Source organism: Tachysurus fulvidraco, chromosome 4, assembly GCF_022655615.1.
Source record: "Tachysurus fulvidraco isolate hzauxx_2018 chromosome 4, HZAU_PFXX_2.0, whole genome shotgun sequence".
Lineage (NCBI taxonomy): Eukaryota > Metazoa > Chordata > Actinopteri > Siluriformes > Bagridae > Tachysurus > Tachysurus fulvidraco.
In genome coordinates, this window is record NC_062521.1 from 32,413,711 (window position 1) to 32,434,514 (window position 20,804).

A 20,804-nucleotide genomic window follows, 5' to 3' on the forward strand; every position below is an offset into this window, starting at 1 on the left:
AGAGAGACAGTGTTAGAGAGAGTGTTAGAGAGAGTGTTAGAGAGAGTGTTAGAGAGACCGCATTAGAGAGAGTGTTAGAGAGAGTGTTAGAGAGACAGTGTTAGAGAGACAGTGTTAGAGAGACAGTGTTAGAGAGAGTGTTAGAGAGACAGTGTTAGAGAGAGTGTTAGAGAGACAGTGTTAGAGAGAGTGTTAGAGAGGCCGTTCGAGAGAGTGTTGGAGAGACCGCGTTAGAGAGAGTGTTAGAGAGACAGAGTAAGAGAGACCGCATTTGAGAGAGTGTTAGAGAGACAGAGTAAGAGAGACCGCATTAAAGAGAGTGTTAGAGAGACAGTGTTAGAGAGAGTGTTAGAGAGTGTGTTAGAGAGGCCGTTCGAGAGAGTGTTGGAGAGACTGCGTTAGAGAGAGTGTTAGAGAGACAGAGTAAGAGAGACCGCATTAGAGAGAGTGTTAGAGAGACAGACTAAGAGAGACCGCATTAAAGAGAGTGTTAGAGAGACAGTGTTAGAGAGAGTGTTAGAGAGAGTGTTAGAGAGGCCGTTCGAGAGAGTGTTGGAGAGACTGCGTTAGAGAGAGTGTTAGAGAGACAGAGTAAGAGAGACCGCATTAGAGAGAGTGTTAGAGAGACAGAGTAAGAGAGACCGCATTAGAGAGAGTGTTAGAGAGACAGCGTTGGAGAGACCGCATTAGAGAGAGTGTTAGAGAGACAGTGTTAGAGAGAGTGTTAGAGAGGCCATTCGAGAGAGTGTTGGAGAGACTGCGTTAGAGAGAGTGTTAGAGAGACAGAGTAAGAGAGACTGCATTAGAGAGAGTGTTAGAGAGACAGCATAAGAAAGACAGCATTGGAGAGACAGCGTTGGAGAGACAGCGTTAGAGAGACAGTGTTGGAGAGACAGCGTTAGAGAGACAGTGTTGGAGAGACAGCATTAGAGAGACAGTGTTGGAGAGACAGCGTTAGAGAGACAGCGTTAGAGAGACAGCGTTAGAGAGACAGTGGCAAAAGAATGTGACCAAAAAGCTACAACGTGACAGGAACTTTTTAACAGCGTCATAGTGACAATATATCAGTGTTAAAGTGTGAAAATGACCGTGATGGAAACAATGCAACAGTAACAGGAAATGACCAAAGGAACGGAAATAAGAAACACAACACACACACACACACACACTGTATATTACAACATAACTACACACTGCACACACACACACACACACACACACACACACACACACACACACACACACACACACACACACACACTGTATATTACAACATAACTACACACTGCACACACACACACATACTGTATATTACAACATAACTACACACACTGCACACAACCTAAACACACACACACTGTATATTACAACATAACTACACACTGCACACACACACACATACTGTATATTACAACATAACTACACACTGCACACACACACACATACTGTATATTACAACATAACTACACACACTGCACACAACCTAAACACACACACACTGTATATTACAACATAACTACATACACTACACACAACCTAAACACACACACACACACTGTATATTACAACATAACTACATACACTGCACATAACACAAACACACACACTGTATATTACAACATAACTACATACACTACACACAACACACACACACACACACACACACACACACACACACACACACACACACACACACACACACACACACACTGTATATTACAACATAACTACACACACACTGCACACAACACACACACTGTATATTACAACATAACTACATACACTACACACAACACACACACACACACACACACACACACACACACACACACACACAGTATATTACAACATAACTACACACACAACACACAACTCACACACTGTATATTACAACATAACTACATACACTACACACAACCTAGTACAGACACACAAACACAAAATGTGACAAAGTTCTAGTTTAAGTGTGTAAGTGTATATTTCGTTTGAATTTTATACTCTGTGTGTCTGTGGTGTGTGTGTGTGTGTGTGTTTGTGTGTGTGTGTGTGTGTCTGTGGTGTGTCTGTGGTGTGTGTGTGTGTCTGTGGTGTGTGTGTGTGTCTGTGGTGTGTGTGTGTGTCTGTGGTGTGTGTGTGCGTGTGTGTGTGTGTGTGTCTCTGTGGTGTGTGTGTGTGTCTGTGGTGTGTGTGTGTGTGTGTGTGTGTGTGTGTGTCTGTGGTGTGTGTGTGTGTGTGTGTCTGTGGTGTGTGTGTCTATGGTGTGTGTGTGTGTGTGTGTGTGTGTGTGTCTGTGGTGTGTGTGTCTGTGGTGTGTGTGTGTGTGTGTGTGTGTGTGTGTTTCTGTGGTGTGTCTGTGGTGTGTGTGTGTGTGTGTGTCTGTGGTGTGTCTGTGGTGTGTGTGTGTGTGTGTGTGTTGGCTGCTGTGTCTCAGTTGTTCAGACTGGACACAGGACATATGCAGTCTGCCACAGTACATGTGCGACATGTGTTTTTTTATTCATTCCTCTCCTCTTTTCATCTTCCGCCACAACCAGAGCGCTTCCTGATATTCTTTTCCCAAGCTCCGGACAAACGAAGAACAGATGACTTTTTGGAAAGAGACCCCCAACACACACACACACACACACACACACACACACACACACACACACACACACACACACACACACACACACACACACACACACACACACACACACACACACACACACACACACACACACACACTCTCCCTCTCTCTCATTACTCATCGTCACTGAGACGAGACTCCTGTTTCTCGGAGTAGGAGGACGTCTGTGACTGTGATTTTCTTTGGAAACCCGTCCTCTCCGTAGACTGAACCCCGTTATTGTAAATGACTCGTCTGGTGGGTTAGTCAGACACGAGGCAAAAAAATCCTGCATGTCTCGTCTCCTTAACACGATGTCCTCTCATGTCCCGTCTGGACGGTTTCTCACAGCGCTGGTCGATAAACCTCCTCCAGTGAAACATATCAAGCTAATATATTGCTTGTTTATCAGTTTGTTGGATGGATAAATCTCTGGCGTATCGAGCAGCACACACACACACACACACACACACACACACACACACACACAGAGCTGTGGGTTTATCTCAGGGAGGAACGCAGCACAGGGTCACAGGCACAGGCAGCGTGGTGCATGGGAACTGTCGATAGTTTCATATATAATGCTCGAAATTAATGACCTAAACTTCTCAATAAGAAAGATTGGTTTAACACACTAATCCCTGTGTGTGTGTGTGTGTGTGTGTGTGTGTGTGTGTGTGTGTGTGTGTGTGTGTTACATTCACAAAATGCAGAGGGACACCTTCTGACATCTGATTCCTCTAAACCTTCAAACAAAAATGCACCAATCTTCTCCAGCACACAACAATCTTCTCCACCAAACACTGACCTTCTCCACCAAACACAGACCTTCTCCACCAAACACTGACCTTCTCCACCAAACAGTGACCTTCTCCACCAAACACAGACCTTCTACACCAAACACAGACCTTCTCCACCAAAAACACAGACCTTCTCCACCAAACACAGACCTTCTCCACCAAACACTGACCTCCTCCACCAAACACAGACCTTCTCCACCAAACACAGACCTTCTCCACCAAACACACAGACCTTCTCCACCAAACACTGACCTTCTCCACCAAACACAGACCTTCTCCACCAAACACAGACCTTCTCCACAAGCCACAACCTTCTCCACAGAACACCAGTGTTGGGTTCTTTGACACATACAGACTTTTTCTAATCTAATCATCAACACCGGAGTGGTGTTTGGCATGACAACTGTGTGTGAGTGTGTGAGTGTGTGTGTGTGTGTGTGTGTGTGTTAAGCATTCACAATGTGCGGAAGGACACAGGGCTGAAAGATCTGCTTCCTGCAGCCACCCCTCAAATTAAAGCTCCATTTACTTACTTGGCACCAAATTGCTCTGAAGCGTTTCATTAGGAAAATGAACAGACGGAGAGGAGGAAAAAAAAAAGGAAAAAAAAATCAATGGAGTCGGAAAATTAAGTTCGCAATTAGAGAGCGAAACGAATGAATGTAGTCAGGAACGTCCGCTCAGTGGCTCTGACGTGCTTAATGAGACAGCGTCTCCCTTTCTATTGACCTCATACGCTGCGTATGTCTCATGTATTTACATAGAATTAGCTCTTACACACACACACACACACACACACACACACACACACACACACACACACACACACACACAAATATAAATTACAATATTGTTCTTTATAGAAATACTTAATACGCCGTGATTAATGAGATACATCACGTCCGATGTTTCACACCGCTCCTCTACACTGGAGACTCGTTCTCGATAAAGCGAGTGACGATGTACATCATCGTCCTCGACGCCGCTTCATAATTATTGGCACCCTTTTGAAGATGTCCCCGAAGTTCTGAGTTTTGTCTGAAGCTTAATCCAAGACTGTATTGAATTTATTTTAGCACAACACTTTATCGAATGCTGGGGTGCCAATATTTTTGACAAGCGCCTTTTATTTTTTAATATAAATAAGATATTTTGTTCACGGTCATTTCTTTAAATAAAAAGATGAACTGTAGGTGATATCTGTCCGTGTGTTCGGTGGGAGGAAACAAGCAGATGTTTGATTGAGACGTAAAGATTTAAATGTAAATCCTCTTTACAAGCTCGTAATTACTGCCATGTTGTGACATAACCACTGTAATTAGTCGCTATAAACCCGGTCACCTTTCCGCTGCCGCCGTAGAAAGGAGACGCGGAAGATTCGCAGACGATCCTGGAACGCCGAAGCCGCGAAACGACCGGAGGGTAAAAACAATGCGAACACGTCGTCGATACGCGCGAGGAGAAAAAAGATAAAAGGTGGCGACATTTTTTCAACAAAGTCTGAACAGATGCGTCGATAATTTAGCTCTTTGGGCGTCGAGGGTTACGGATCAGACGCTGACGAGGCGCTCGGCATCGTTTGTCACGGGAGGAAACTGCCTCTTTATCTCTGAGAGAGAGATGAAGACACTCCGAGGTCCCTGAACATCTGCCAGCGAGTCGCAGGGAGCCGCGGCGTGTGTCATTAATTGTGATGAAATCATTTAAAGCCATCAGGTTGAAATAAGCCTGTTAAGATAAAATCTCTCTTACACACACACACACACACACACACACACACACACACACACACACACACACACACACACACACTCCTGCGTAGCTGCCTGACAGGCATTGTCTTCTACAGTGATGGTTTCTGACAATGTGTGTAAGCGTCTGTTTCACACGTAAGTTGCGTATGACACGTTTTTCAAAGCTGTTGTCATGCGTCTGACTGCGTTGTGATCTGAGCATATATGTATATCTGTGTGTGTGTGTGTGTGTGTGTGTGTGTGTGTGTGTGTGTGTGTGTGTGTGTGTGTGTGTGTTTGTGTTTGTGTGTGATTGCCATGCCTGATTGCCCCAGGGGGCTAATAGCGAGGGTAAATTATGCTCCTTTTCTGAACAGGAGGGCAGGAAAGAGTACATGTGGTCCTCCATTTTACAAGGAAAACAGCGCTAATTGGCGGCATGAGACGCGACTAAAAGCCCATGCGGCTGCTTCCTGTTCACATCCCTTTAAACACGCTGCTGGTCCTTCTGCCATTTTGATGATCGCTCGAAAACAGAACATCAGACCTGTGGTGGGGGTTACCTGTGTTAATGGGGGAGGAGCTCAGGGCAGGGGGAGGAGCTCAGGGCAGGGGGAGGAGCTCAGGGCAGGGGGAGGAGACGGGGGAATAAGGAGTGTAAGGACCTGCAGGTGTTTATGTACACCACTGTACACCACTGTACACCACTCTACACCACTGAACATCCCTGTACACCACTGTACACCACTGTACACCACTGAACACCACTGTACACCACTGAACACCACTGTACACCACTGTACACCACTGAACACCACTGTACACCACTGTACACCACTGAACCCCACTGTACACCACTGAACACCACTGTACACCACTGTACACCACTGAACACCACTGTACACCACTGTACACCACTGAACACCACTGTACACCACTGTACACCGCTGAACACCACTGTACACCACTGAACACCACTGTACACCACTGTACACCACTGAACACCACTGTACACCACTGTACACCACTGAACACCACTGTACACCACTGTACACCACTGAACCCCACTGTACACTACTGTACACCACTGTACACCACTGAACCCCACTGTACACCACTGTACACCACTGTACACCACTGTACACAACTGTACAAAACTGAACACCACTGTACACCACTGAACACAACTGAACATCCCTGTACACCACTGTACACCACTGAACACAACTGTACAAAACTGAACACCACTGTACACCACTGAACACAACTGAACATCCCTGTACACCACTGTACACCACTGTACACCACTGAACACCACTGAACACCACTGTACACCACTGTACACCACTGTACACAACTGTACACCACTGTACACCACTGTACACCACTGAACACAACTGAACATCACTGTACACCACTGTACACAACTGTACACCACTCTACACCACTGAACACCACTGTACACAACTGAACATCACTGTACACCACCGTACACCGCTGTACACCACTCTACACAACTGAACACCACTGTACACCACTGTACACCACTGTACACAACTGAACACCACTGTACACCACTGTACACAACTGAACATCACTGTACACCACTGTACACCGCTGTACACCACTGAACACCGCTGAACACTACTGTACACCACTGTACACCACTGTACACAACTGAACATCACTGTACACCACTGAACACCACTGTACACCACTGAACACCACTGTACACCACTGAACACCACTGAACACTACTGTACACCACTGTACACCACTGTACACAACTGAACATCACTGTACACCACTGAACATCACTGTACACCACTGTACACCGCTGTACACCACTGAACACCACTGAACACTACTGTACACCACTGTACACCACTGTACACAACTGAACATCACTGTACACCACTGAACATCACTGTACACCACTGTACACCGCTGTACACCACTGAACACCGCTGAACACTACTGTACACCACTGTACACAACTGAACATCCCTGTACACCACTGAACACCACTGTACACCACTGAACACCACTGTACACCACTGTACACCACTGAACACCACTGTACACCACTGTACACCACTGTACACCACTGTACACAACTGTACAAAACTGAACACCACTGAACACAACTGAACATCCCTGTACACCACTGTACACAACTGAACACCACTGAACATCCCTGTACACCACTGAACACCACTGTACACCACTGAACACCACTGTACACCACTGAACACCACTGAACACCACTGTACACCACTGTACACCACTGAACACCACTGTACACCACTGTACACCACTGAACACTACTGTACACCACTGAACACAACTGTACAAAACTGAACACCACTGTACACCACTCTACACCACTGAACACAACTGAACATCCCTGTACACCACTGTACACAACTGTACACCACTGTACACCACTGTACACAACTGTACACCACTGTACACCACTGAACACCACTGTACACCACTGAACACAACTGTACAAAACTGAACACCACTGAACACAACTGAACATCCCTGTACACCACTGAACACAACTGTACAAAACTGAACACCACTGAACACAACTGAACATCCCTGTACACCACTGTACACCACTGTACACCACTGTACACAACTGAACACCACTGAACACCACTGTACACCACTCTACACCACTCTACACAACTGAACACCACTGTACACCACTGTACACCACTCTACACCACTCTACACCACTGAACACCACTGTACACAACTGAACATCACTGTACACCACTGTACACAACTGTACACCACTCTACACCACTGAACACCACTGTACACAACTGAACATCACTGTACACCACTGTACACCACTCTACACCACTCTACACAACTGAACACCACTGTACACCACTGTACACCACTGAACACCACTGTACACCACTGTACACCACTGAACACCACTGTACACCACTGTACACAACTGAACATCACTGTACACCGCTGTACACCACTGAACACCGCTGAACACTACTGAACACCACTGTACACCACTGAACACCACTGTACACCACTGTACACAACTGTACACCACTGTACACCACTGAACACCACTGTACACCACTGTACACCACTGAACACCACTGTACACCACTGTACACCACTGTACACAACTGAACATACCTGTACACCACTGTACACCACTCTACACAACTGTACACCACTGTACACCACTGTACACAACTGTACACCACTGTACACCACTGAACACCACTGTACACCACTGAACACCACTGAACACCACTGTACACCACTGAACACCCCTGTACACCACTGAACACCACTGAACACCACTGTACACCACTGTACACCACTGAACACAACTGTACAAAACTGAACACCACTGTACACCACTCTACACAACTGAACATCCCTGTACACCACTGTACACCACTGTACACCACTGAACCCCACTGAACACCACTGTACACCACTGTACACCACTGAACACCACTGTACACCACTGTACACCACTGAACACAACTGTACAAAACTGAACACCACTGTACACCACTGAACACAACTGAACATCCCTGTACACCACTGTACACTACTGTACACCACTGAACACCACTGAACACCACTGTACACCACTGTACACCACTGTACACAACTGTACACCACTGTACACCACTGTACACCACTGAACACAACTGAACATCACTGTACACCACTGTACACAACTGTACACCACTCTACACCACTGAACACCACTGTACACAACTGAACATCACTGTACACCACCGTACACCGCTGTACACCACTCTACACAACTGAACACCACTGTACACCACTGTACACCACTGTACACAACTGAACACCACTGTACACCACTGTACACAACTGAACATCACTGTACACCACTGTACACCGCTGTACACCACTGAACACCGCTGAACACTACTGTACACCACTGTACACCACTGTACACAACTGAACATCACTGTACACCACTGAACACCACTGTACACCACTGAACACCACTGTACACCACTGAACACCACTGAACACTACTGTACACCACTGTACACCACTGTACACAACTGAACATCACTGTACACCACTGAACATCACTGTACACCACTGTACACCGCTGTACACCACTGAACACCACTGAACACTACTGTACACCACTGTACACCACTGTACACAACTGAACATCACTGTACACCACTGAACATCACTGTACACCACTGTACACCGCTGTACACCACTGAACACCGCTGAACACTACTGTACACCACTGTACACAACTGAACATCCCTGTACACCACTGAACATCACTGTACACCACTGAACACCACTGTACACCACTGAACACCACTGTACACCACTGTACACCACTGAACATCACTGTACACCACTGTACACCACTGAACACCACTGTACACCACTGTACACCACTGTACACCACTGAACACAACTGAACATCCCTGTACACCACTGTACAAAACTGAACACCACTGAACACCACTGTACACAACTGTACACCACTGTACACCACTGTACACCACTGAACACCACTGTACACCACTGAACACCACTGAACACCACTGAACACCACTGTACACCACTGAACACCCCTGTACACCACTGAACACCACTGTACACCACTGTACACCACTGAACACAACTGTACAAAACTGAACACCACTGTACACCACTCTACACAACTGAACATCCCTGTACACCACTGTACACCACTGTACACCACTGAACCCCACTGAACACCACTGTACACCACTGTACACCACTGAACACCACTGTACACCACTGAACACAACTGTACAAAACTGAACACCACTGAACACAACTGAACATCCCTGTACACCACTGAACACAACTGTACAAAACTGAACACCACTGAACACAACTGAACATCCCTGTACACCACTGTACACCACTGTACACCACTGTACACAACTGAACACCACTGAACACCACTGTACACCACTCTACACCACTCTACACAACTGAACACCACTGTACACCACTGTACACCACTCTACACCACTGAACACCACTGTACACAACTGAACATCACTGTACACCACTGTACACAACTGTACACCACTCTACACCACTGAACACCACTGTACACAACTGAACATCACTGTACACCACTGTACACCACTCTACACCACTCTACACAACTGAACACCACTGTACACCACTGTACACCACTGAACACCACTGTACACCACTGTACACCACTGAACACCACTGTACACCACTGTACACAACTGAACATCACTGTACACCGCTGTACACCACTGAACACCGCTGAACACTACTGAACACCACTGTACACCACTGAACACCACTGTACACCACTGTACACAACTGTACACCACTGTACACCACTGAACACCACTGTACACCACTGTACACCACTGAACACCACTGTACACCACTGTACACAACTGAACATCACTGTACACCACTGTACACCACTGAACATCACTGTACACCACTGTACACCACTGTACACCACTGAACACCACTGTAAACCACTGAACACCACTGTACACCAGCAGTGTCTCACAGACAAAACTTTACACATCAGCCAATAAACAGCAAAACACACCACCATTTCCTATCTAACACCAGCTTGTAGCTGCCTCTCTACATTACTACGATAGAAAAGAGGTGTTATTTGTGTAGTAACAGCGTTTAGCTCAGGAGTTATTGACTCGGGAAACTCCAACCTGTGAATATGTGGCCAACTTCCTGCTCCTTCAGTTCTCTCCAGCGCTGGAAAGCTGATCCTATATTAACACGTCCTACTTCTTGTCCTTATCGTGTGTGTTGTGTGTGATGGAGAGTGTGTGTACATTGTGTGTGTTGTGTGTGATGGAGAGTGTGTGTACATTGTGTGTGTTGTGTGTGATTCAGAGTGTGTGTACATTGTGTGTGTTGTGTGTGATGGAGAGTGTGTGTACATTGTGTGTGTTGTGTGTGTACATTGTGTGTGTTGTGTGTGATTCAGAGTGTGTGTACATTGTGTGTGTTGTGTGTGTACATTGTGTGTGTTGTGTGTGATTCAGAGTGTGTGTACATTGTGTGTGTTGTGTGTGATGGAGAGTTTGTGTACATTGTGTTGTGTGTGATGGAGAGTGTGTGTACATTGTGTGTGTTGTGTGTGATGGAGAGTGTGTGTACATTGTGTGTGTTGTGTGTGATGGAGAGTGTGTGTACATTGTGTGTGTTGTGTGTGATGGAGAGTGTGTGTACATTGTGTGTGTTGTGTGTGATGGAGAGTGTGTGTACATTGTGTACATTGTGTGTGTTGTGTGTGATGGAGAGTGTGTGTACATTGTGTGTGTTGTGTGTGTGATGGAGAGTGTGTGTACATTGTGTGTGTTGTGTGTGATGGAGAGTGTGTGTACATTGTGTGTGTTGTGTGTGATGGAGAGTGTGTGTACATTGTGTGTGTTGTGTGTGATGGAGAGTGTGTGTGCATTGTGTGTGTTGTGTGTGATGGAGAGTGTGTGTACATTGTGTGTGTTGTGTGTGATGGAGAGTGTGTGTACATTGTGTGTGTTGTGTGTGATGGAGAGTGTGTGTACATTGTGTACATTGTGTGTGTTGTGTGTTTACAATCATTGGGGTTTTAGAGAGTTTTCAGTAGGGTTAGTTGTCTTTCTTTAATCGCGTGTTGGTGTGTGTTTGTGTTTTAGAGAGGAGAAAACAGGAGGTCTTTGTAGCAAGAGCAAGAACGGAGGCAAGGCCACCTCTGAGCTGTGTGTGTGTGTGTGTGTGTGTGTGTGTGTGTGTGTGTGTGTGTGTGTGTGTGTGTGTGTGTGTGTGTGTGTGTGTGTGTGTGTACACAGGAGGGTAAAAGTCGCTTTGAGCAGGAGATTATCGGTGTGCCACAATTTACAAGAGATGTGCCGTCATTAGTTGTGTAGAACCAAACCGCCGGGTAAATCTGCCATGAAATACAAGACTGGAGCTGTAAAACCAGAGCATGTGCATCAAACTCAAACCAGATGAGGAACACTGAAGGACACTGTCTGTGTGTGTGTGTGTGTGTGTGTGTGTGTGTGTGTGTGTGTGTGTGTGTGTGTGTGTGTGCGTGTGTGTGTGTGTAAGTGAAAGTGAAAAAGCAAGAACAAGAATGAGAGAGTTGCATGTAATTACAACATAAGTGTATGTGTATACGACTGTGTGTGTGTGTGTGTGTGTGTGTGTGTGTGTGTGTGTGTTACACTCTATAAAGTAATGGCTCTCAGAAGCGCCCGCAGGCCCACACGGAAACAGTCGCCAAAAACAGCAGAAACAACACAGTCTCTGGCTGAAGGCCACTGGTCCTGTGGGATTATGGGATTGTGGAGGACACCCATCAAACTGCCCCACCGCACACACACACACACACACACACACACACACACACACACACACACACACACACACCATGCAGACTCATGTATAGCTCCTTTTATACCACAGAAACATTTTCAGGAACTTCTGAACTTTCCTCCCAGTTTTTGTTTCCTCTTCAGAAACTGATTGTGTTTATTTTCTGCTCCTTTCCGTCTCCTGCAGCACCGAATATCTCAGACCCTAAAGAACCAGCACTGCAGACCAGGAGATACTTGGGTTCTTCTGCTTGTTCTTACTTACACTATAGATGATCTGGTTCTCCATCATATCATTGGGTTTCCTCAGAACATCACTGTGTTCCCCAGAGTATCACCGGGGTCTCCTGTATCACACTGAGCTCATATCGTTCGGGTTCTCCTGGATTTGGTTCTTCAGCACATCATCGGTTGCATATCACTGGGTTGCCACCATTGGGTTCTCCTGTATGTCACTGGTGTTCCAGGACATATGATTAAGTTCTCCAGGAGAACGCTGGTGTTCCAGTATATAGGGTTCTTCTGCATGACGTTATGTTCTTCGTTTTTTTCCAACATGCTACTCGACATGTTCTCTGGTAGATTCTTGGTTTCTACATTAGACCGTTGAGTTCTCTGGCATGTCCCTGATGTTCTTGTTGCGGTATCGGTGTCTCGTTTCTGCTCCTCGGAAAAGGACAAGTGTGTTTTCTCTCCCTCTCAGCGAGACCACTTATTTCCAGCCGGTGGTTCTTGTGTAACCTGTCATTTGATCGTTTTCAGGGCCTTGAGAGGTTTAAGATCCTGTGCAGGACTCGCTGTGTTCTCACACACACACACACACACACACACACACACACACACACACACACACACACACACACACACACACACGGATATCTGCAGGATGTTGATGAATCAGATGCCACACAGAGTTGACTTCTCACAGATTTCTGTGGGTTCTCCAAGTTCTTCTCAGTAGATCTTTCAGATGTCCACTATAAAGCTTCTAAGCTTCACCTCATGGTGAATAATTGATCAGGTTCTTCACCGTATGTTCTGTGGATTCTGGTGTTTTTTGAAGGCTTCTCCATGATTGGGTTCTACAGAGTATCAGAAGGCCATCCTGCATATTCTTGGGCTTCACTGTATGTTTCTGTCTTTTCCTAAAGTATCTCAGCACATTGTTGGGTTTCCTGCTATAGTTTTGGATTCTAGACACCAACAGAATATCTCGTGTGGTTTCGGGTTCTCTTGTATTTTGTCGTGTTCCTCAGGATCTCACTGGTTAATCAGCTAGACCGCTGGCTTGTCCAGTGCGTCCAGGAGGTGTATCAGGAGGTTCCCTGTCATGCTGTTGGGTTCTGCAGGGTATCACATCTGGTACATATTTATTATCAGGGTTATTCAGCTGATCTTTGGGTTCTTCTGCTTATCATTGGATTAGCAGATATATCATGATGTTCTCCTCTGGTTCTCCCGGTCATATTTCTGTTAGCGTATCTATCATCTGGTCGTGATTATCTGGTCGGGTTCTACAGTGTATCGCTGTATTGATACCTCATATGTTGTTGGGTTTCCTGGTGTATCATTGGGTTCTTCTAAGTTCCCCAGAGTACAGATGGATAACCAGATAAAGCCCAAGGTTCTCCGGTTCATCACTGTGTTATGGGGTTCTTTAGCATCAGGTGTGTCATTATGTTCCTCATGTGTGTTCTCTGGTCTATCATGATGTTCTCCAGGATGTGCTTGTGTCCTGCAGTGTAAGACTTCAGGTTGGTTTCCGGTCCTTTCTTCTGTCCCAGCTCTTTATCCTGTTGATATTAATAAGACACATGGAAGCTCTGGCATGGAAGCTCTTCCATTTGAAGTGGGATCGTTCGTGCTCGCTGCGTTCTCACACATCCATAATGGCAAAGTGATGGAAAAATTAGCGGTGAAAAATAATTAAAGTGATTTAAGGCGAGTCTCAGTGGAGCTGCCGAGTCGTTTGTGTTTAAGGAGCGGTGTGGTTTTTCCCGTGTGGAGAACTCTGAGAGTCAGCACGGTGCCGGAGGACGCCGCCGTCTCAGCCCTTTAAGAACTACCTGCGTCCCGAGCCAACGAAAACAGGTATTAACCTTCACAGATGTATAATTTTGCTCTTGCCAACATCTTCTGTGTTTTTTCGATCTGGGGAGTCTCACACACTTTTGCACACATGCCTTGTAAATCTATCTGTTTCTCAAAAGGAAAAAAAAAGAGCTGGGGCTCAGCGAGCTTTTTTAAACATGCGTCTGTGCTGTACGCCGTGTAGAAGCTGGAAAACCACCGAACACAAATCTCACGTTATTTGTTTAAACTCGCAGAAAGTATGTACAACTCCCTTAAGTCGTCACAGAGGAGCGATGCTTCACAGACATATCCCATGATGCCTTGCTCACGATGTGTCGGGGTCCCGAACGTAAGCCCCCCCGGTCAGCTTTCGTAACTGACATGTCGCTTGTTTTAATAAACCTGATGTTCAGATGTCAAGATGTAATGTCGGAGCCTCGAAGCTAACTGTTAGCTAGCGTGCTAGTGTAGTGAGGAGCGAACAGCAGAAGAGTGTCCCTGCTGAACTGGTACTGTCCCAAACCACATGTCCATGTTAGCAGTTCACGATTAAACATCAGCGTTTGGGACACAGCCCTAAACCTGAGCGTTTGGGACACAGCCCTAAACATGAGCGTTTGGGACACAGCCCTAAACATGAGCGTTTGGGACACAGCCCTAAACATGAGCGTTTGGGACACAGCCCTAAACCTGAGCGTTTGGGACACAGCCCTAAACATGAGCGTTTGGGACACAGCCCTAAACATGAGCGTTTGGGACACAGCCCTAAACATCAGCGTTTGGGACACAGCCCTAAACATCAGCGTTTGGGACACAGCTTTAAACATGAGCGTTTGGGACACAGCCCTAAACATGAGCGTTTGGGACACAGCCCTAAACATGAGCGTTTGGGACACAGCCCTAAACATCAGCGTTTGGGACACAGCCCTAAACATCAGCGTTTGGGACACAGCTTTAAACATGAGCGTTTGGGACACAGCCCACAGACCATTCTTTTATAATAAGGATCAGACCAGGAAAAATGTCGTATCAGCTTTCGCTAACGGAGGATAGAAAAACAACACTTGGTCGCCCACTCAGACATTTGGACCTGACTCTGTGTGTGTGTGTGTGTGTGTGTGTGTGTGTGTGTGTGTGTGTGTGTGTGTGTGTGTGTGTGTGTGTTTGTTTGTTTGTTTGTATCTTTGGAATGCTCTGAAGTGTGACAAGTAGACATTGTGCAATTGACCTCAAACGTATGTTAATGAGCTGTGTGTGTGTGTGTGTGTGTGTGTGTGTGTGTGTGTGTGTGTGTGTGAGAGAGAGAGAGAGAGAGAGAGAGAGAGAGAGAGAGAGAGAGAGAGAGAATGCTGTTATCGCTGTGGTGTCACTGTACTTGTTTACTCTCTCTGTTTTACACACACACACACACACACACACACACACACACACACACACACACACACACAAACAGTATACAACACCACACACGGGTGACGGAGTGGGAGGGGTCGAATGAGGAAAGCGAGCGGATGCAGGAGGAGGAGGAGGAGGAGGAGGAGGAGTAGGCGGAGGAGGGAGAGGCCCGGACGGAGCACGCGGCAGCAGCCGCACCGCCGCCCGACCAGAGGTCTCGTCTTACTGAGGCAGAGATGAGTAAGTGTGAGGGGTTAAAGAGGGGGACGTGTGTCCTGTCTCACATCTAATCAGTGTTAGTGTATTGTGTAGTGACATGAGGAGCTAAAGATACGAGTAGCGAGCGCGAGTAGGGAGCTGGATGCTAGATCGGAGAGATGGAGAGAGAGAGCGATCGAGAGAGAGAGAGAGAGAGCGGGAGAGAGAGAGAGAGAGAGAGAGAGTAGAGAGAGAGCGAACAACGTAAGAAGAGAAAAGATAGATATCATACATCTAGCTATTTAGTTATATATATTATATAATATATATCTAGATCTCTTTATAATATATAGATCTATAACTATATATATATTCTATCATTGCTATCTATATCTTCTCTCTTGCTATCTATCTCTATATTATATCATTATGCTATGATAATCATATCAACAACAAACACATGCAGGCTTCCCACAAAACAACAACAATGATATCTCTCTAACAATCGCAGGAGGTGAAGAAGGGATAAGTAAGATTTCTCTTATGTTTATATTTATTTTTTAGAATATAGGCAGTGTTGAGGAAGTTGCATGAAAAGATCAAGAGTGGACGCATTTTAAGTTACGTACGAGAGTAGAAAGTACTGAGGTGTTGCGGTTTGGTGTACTCTTGTGATGGGAGGACTGTCGTTTGGTTGATTTAGGGGGAGGGTTGTTATATCGCTGATTGTGTGTTTGGGGGAGAGGGAAGGGTTTTTGTATTCAACGAGAGGGAAGTGGGGATAGAGTAGGCGGTTGAAGGCAGGATCTAATGGCTTAAGGGTAGTAATTATAAAGGAAAAACAGACCATCGCTCTAATATCTCTCCATCACACACAATCTCTCTTTATCTCTCTGTTATTCTCTCTCTCCACCACTCCTGACTCTCACCACGTGTGTGTGTGTGTGTGTGTGTGTGTGTGTGTGTGTGTGTGTGTGTGTGTGTGTGTGTGTGTGTGTGGCACTTCTCATTAAACTCATGTAGAATATGTACAGAGTGTTTAGTTCCTTCACGTCCTTCTTTTGAACGCTGCCTTTATTTACTGCAATTTTTGGTTTTTACTTATATTTTAAAATCAGAGATAATCCGGACATTTTCAGGTGGGTTTTTTGTTTTCTTATGTCCTTTCAAATAACATAAGGGTTTGGTTGTTGGCACAGAGAGACACAGAACACAGAGAGAGAGAGAGAGAGAGAGAGAGAGAGAGAGAGAGAGATATGGAGGCAGAGAGGAGGAGGAGAGGGAGAGAGAGGAGGAGCGACAGAGAGAGGAGAGCAGAGAGAACAGAGAGACAGAGTAGAGAGGACAGACAGGAAGTGAGATTTCATTGACGAGAGAGGAGAGAGACGAGAGGGCTGAGGGAAGCGGCAGACGGAGGGGAATGGTGGGGGAGAGAAGCGGAGGGGGAATGGAGAGGAGGGGAGGGAATGAGAGGAGGAGAGAGAGAAGAGAGAGGAGGAGGGAGAGTGAGACGAGAGAGAGAGGAGAGAGAGAAGCAGAGAGAGGACTGGAAGAGACGCAGAGCAGAGAAGAGATGAGGAGAGAGAAGGCAGAAGAGAGCAGATGATCCGACGAGAGAGGAGGCGAGAGAGCGAGATGAGGGGAGGGAGAGCCGAGAGAGGGGAGAGAGCCAGACGAGGACAGCACTGGAGGGAGAGAGAGCGGGTGGGAAGAGGAGAGAGAGAGAGAGAGGAGAGAGTGAGAGTAGGAGAGCGACGAGAGTGAGAGAAGAGAGAGATGGAGAGGAGAGAGGAGGAAGAGCAGAGAGAGAGACGAGAGAGACGAGAGAGAGGAGGGTCAGAGAGAGAGAGAGAGGAGAGTAGAGGACCTGAGAGAGAGAGGGAGAGGAGGAGAGAGAGAGATGAGAGAGAGAGAGAGAGAATGACGACGAGAGGAGGAGGAGAGAGAGGAAGGGGAGAGAGAGATGGATCCGTCTGAGCGATTAGTTAAGCTCACTTGTCACGTCTTCTAATGACGAGGCATGCCGAGGCAATTACAGCCGGAGGGAGGGATGAATGTGAAAAACGGATCTCGCTCTCTATATATCTATTTAATATATCTCTACGATAATCTCTCTTTAAAGTACGGGGGAAGGATAGAATTCGTAAAAGGAAGCTGACAATGGGAAGTTCCTGTGAAGTATTGTCATGAGACAGAAACACACACGCGCCCAAACAAGCATAAACACAAGCAACAACACAACACACACAACACTCAAACACACACACACACGTCAACGTCCCTCACAGTGGTCTATATGGGGCCAAACTCATAACAGGAACGTGCCCCCTCACCCCCATTCCCTCCAGGAACACACACACACACACAAAACACACTACACACACACACACAACACAAACAACACACACAACTCACCACACACACACACAAAACACAATAAAATTTATTAAAACAGCCACTTTAAATGAATGGTATTGAACCATCATTTTAAAGTTACGTCAGCAACCAATGGGATGGACGAACAGATGATAGTAACACAGGATTGGATAGATGAGAAGAGGAGGGGGCGAGAGAGAGAGGGAGGGGAGAGAGTGAGAGATGGAGTGAGGAGGAGAGAAGAGAGAGAGAGAGAGGAGAGAGGAGAGATGGAGACAGAGCAGATAGAGAGAGAGAGAGAGAGAGGAGGAAGAGAGAGAGAGAGAGAGATGAAAGGAGTATTAGTTACAATGAAAATATAAAAATTGAAATGAAAATTTACTTGTTACATTCAGTTTTGTCTTTTATTTGGCATTGTAGAATTTAGAACTTCTGTACAGTTCCCATCTTCAGCTGTGGAGGGCGGGCCACACGTGAATTAGGTGTATCTTGGAATTGGAATATAGGTATTAATGGGTGTGGCTGTGGACACTGTGTCAATCTTGTGCTTTCACCTTTGGCTACTTGGGAACAAGCAGTGTCAAATTATATCATGGGCTCAAAATGGGTCTTTTCCGACTGCACATGATGAATTAAAAGAGACCAATCAGAGTTACTCTGTAATCAGAAAGCTTTTAAGGATGGTGATCCCATCATCGGGATGATAATTCTGGGAGACTAATAATAACCTCTCTGGAAATGTATGTTTAACATGGTGGCAAATTGACAAATATCGTGTCCAAAGCACATGAGATGAGAGGATGGTCTGAGATAGCGTCTGATTAAGGCACTGTGACTATATATTTCATTTTTAGATGAAAACAAATGCAGTTCTCAGAGGATCTTCTACTTATAAAAAATGAATATTAAAGTCTCTAAAATGACTGCTTTGTCTAAGAAACACTAGGTTTTGAAATAAAATCTGCAAATCATTCAATTTAAATAAATAAATAGGTCCACAGGGAGGTCTGTAAATACATTAGAGGAACTGACATCAGTAGACTTTTTTGTGGCTACATATGCTGTATGTTAGAATGAATAACTTTGAATTTGGAATTTGAGTTGAACATATATCTAGATTCTTGCCTGATGCCTAGCTATCATCATGAATAACCGAGACACCTCCTCCACTGCCTGTTAGGCACGGCTGGTGTATATACTATAACCAAGCAGACAAGCTTCGATAATGCAACGTTTGGTTTTACCAATGTTTCTGTTGAACACAGAACACTAACTACTGATCAGTAATCATTTCATTAACACTAAGAGCATAGATGCCAAGAGATCTTATATTTAACAATCCTAGCTTTAAATCAAGGTGCTATCTGTGCATTCACTGTGAGCTAATTTATCCTAATAAGGATTTTTTAAAAAGAGTTTTTATAGAGTTTTTGTGGTAGTTTCTCGGGAAACAGACACAGTCTCTATTTTGGTGAACCCTGGGTGACAACTCAATGCAGCTAGCAGAAGGCCGGATTAGCCTGCTTGTCTGTTGCTTGGCCATGGCTGTGGATTGGCACTGATTAATTAGGCTTGTTCTTAAACTATGTGCTATGCTGCAAGAAATAAAAGCAGCACCTTCCAGAGTGAGATGCCACTCCCACTAACAAGCCAGCCTTGCTATCAAAAGTGCTATAATTATCTATGAAGCCCATATTGTTTTCGAGCACCACCTGGACATCCAGCAGTTCAATGACATAACCTGATGTAAGCTACATTGCTATGTCACATTGGGATGGAGGCCAGAGCATACTACAGCTTCGGACATCGCCTTTGCTAATTACAAATTTCGCTAATTTACAAATTCGCTAATTTAAAAATGTGTTTTCTGAGGATAAGTCTAATTAAACCACACGAGGGTTCACTCACGCAACTTCATTTTCTAAATTTCAAAACAGTGGTATATACTCTTTAACAAAATATACCAGGGGAAAAAATTAACATTAAGACCGAAATGAAAAGGATTTGCACAGTTTCACACATACCAACCCCTGCAAAAATATGAAAACACTCATTCAACCGCAATCGCTCTCTTATTATGTGACGCACAGTCACAATATTGATCACTCGAGACTTCCGTGAAGACCCGGCCCCCAGCCTGACATGACGGCAGTCAAACATGCATTGCCATGCCTGACCGAGACTCCAGCTACATGCAATTATCAGT

At 45.6% G+C, this 20,804-nt stretch overlaps 1 protein-coding gene across 2 annotated transcripts in view; it reads left to right on the forward strand.

The window, feature by feature from the left end:
* The window catches only part of bnc2 (basonuclin 2), a 112,330-nt gene that overhangs the window by 20,539 nt on the left and 70,987 nt on the right, over window positions 1-20,804 (forward strand). The window lies entirely within an intron of this gene.